General features: G+C 30.3%; 1 non-coding gene across 1 annotated transcript; it reads left to right on the forward strand.

Moving 5' to 3' along the window:
- The first annotated feature begins 418 nt into the window (after positions 1-418).
- TRNAN-GUU (transfer RNA asparagine (anticodon GUU)) lies at positions 419-492 on the forward strand. The gene has a single exon. It is a non-coding gene; the product is annotated as a tRNA-Asn (tRNA).
- Positions 493-2086: the final 1594 nt, after the last annotated feature.

Genomic DNA, 2086 nt, shown 5'->3' on the forward strand with positions numbered 1-2086 from the left:
CTGCTGTAAAACTAATAGAAATAATCAAATGAAGCCTAAAACCTAAATAATTCACATAACATAAAAAGCTATACACAGACCAGAGCAGCACTGAACAATAAATACTCGGGTGGGGGTTGTAACATTTTATTAATTATAAATAAATAAATAAATAAATAAATAAATGAATACAAAACAAGAAAGTATATTAATAAATAAAAAGAATAAACAAATAAAAAAATAAGTAATTAAAAATAGTTTCTAATCACTTCTCTAAAAGTGTCATTTATCAGCAGAATCCATCTGAACACAAAGCACGGGTGTCAGAGTAGCAGCAGCCTCCGGCTTCTCTGTGCTGCAGTGAGCAGCGTCCTGGCAGAGAAACAGCAGAGGAGGCAGCCGTGCACAGCACATGGCAGGGAGCACAGCACGGGCAGCAGTCTCTGTGGCGCAATCGGTTAGCGCGTTCGGCTGTTAACCGAAAGGTTGGTGGTTCGAGCCCACCCAGGGACGCTGAAGTTTTTCTCTTTATTATTAATACTGATACATTTAATACTAATAATGATGTTTTTTCTTCAGCATTCATGTTTGATCTGCACACAATTCTTCTTAATGCTGCTTTTCCTAATATGTCATATATAATATATATATGTATCATTTATGTTTATTATCACAGATATAGATGATGCTAATGCTGCATTTGGTATCTTATTTTAATGTAGCTTTTTATCATGTATATTTTAATGCAGCTACTTATAACTTTTGTCCAGCTCCATTTCCCAGGTACTAGCTTTTATCTTTTTCATTTTATTGTTCTTACTCATATTTTATTGTCAGAATAAAAATTACCTTTTGCATAAACGCTGTATTATTATTATTATTATTATTATTATTATTATTATTATATTTTATTATATTATTATTTATTTTATTTTTTTACTTTTAAAAAATAATAATAATAATAATAATAATAATAATAATATTGCATTAACCCATCCTCTATCATACTCTATTGTGCAGATCATAATTTGACCAGCCATAACGTTTTTATTATCACATGTTCATCAATATTTCACATTAGTATTTTTAAGCCAAAATCAGGAATGGATTAAAAATGCAGAAGAGGAGAACGTGTTTCTATTATATCTTTTGACTTAAAAATACTGATAGAAAATACTCTTGTGTGAATGTGGCCATAAAGATGATGCTGTGTTTATTATTATTATTATTATTATTAGTAGTAGTATTATTATTATATTTTTTACATTTAAAAACAATAATATTTATAATATTAATAATATTCCAGTAACTTATCCTCTACCATTCTCTATTGTGCAAAGCATAAATTGCCCCTCTAAAGGCCCCCTGTAACGTATTTATTATCATATGTTCATCAATAGTTCATATCCAAAATCAGGAATGGATCAAAAATACAGAAGAGGAGAACGTGTTTCTATTATACCTTTTGGCTTAAAAATACTGATATAAAATACTGTTGTGTGAATGTGGTCATAAAGATGATATAGATGCTGTGTTTTTATTATTATTATCTATCTTAATGTGTCTGTTTATGACTTATATTGGACTACATTTCCCAATTTCTCATTTTATTATTGTTTATATTTTAATTTTAGAATATGGATTTATTATCAGACAGAGATGCCATATTTATTTTGTTGTATTATCTATTTTTCATGGAAAATAATATTAATATATTATTATTATTATTATTATTATTATTATTATTATTATTACAGTACCCTATTCCCTACCATTCTTCATTCTATATTTTGGGTATGACAATCATATGATCCAGATCATAATTTCACCTTCAAAAGGACTCATATATATTAGATGAAAGGCAGCCAAACCTTCTGACCCTTTCTACTATCTGATGGGTATGGGGGCTCCCTGACTCACCCCTGACAGATGATACAAAGTTCAGGGAGTTAGAATTTCAGGGGTGTTTGGGTGGCTTTCTCCTTGCTCCCTGTCGAAAATGCATGAATGCTCGGCTGAGCTGAGCGCTCATGTTTATGGTAGAGATATAACAGATATGTGTCTGCCAAACAAATTTTGATCTAACAGCTATTTAGGGCCTGTGCCC

Source organism: Anomaloglossus baeobatrachus, chromosome 6, assembly GCF_048569485.1.
Source record: "Anomaloglossus baeobatrachus isolate aAnoBae1 chromosome 6, aAnoBae1.hap1, whole genome shotgun sequence".
Taxonomy (NCBI): Eukaryota; Metazoa; Chordata; class Amphibia; order Anura; family Aromobatidae; genus Anomaloglossus; species Anomaloglossus baeobatrachus.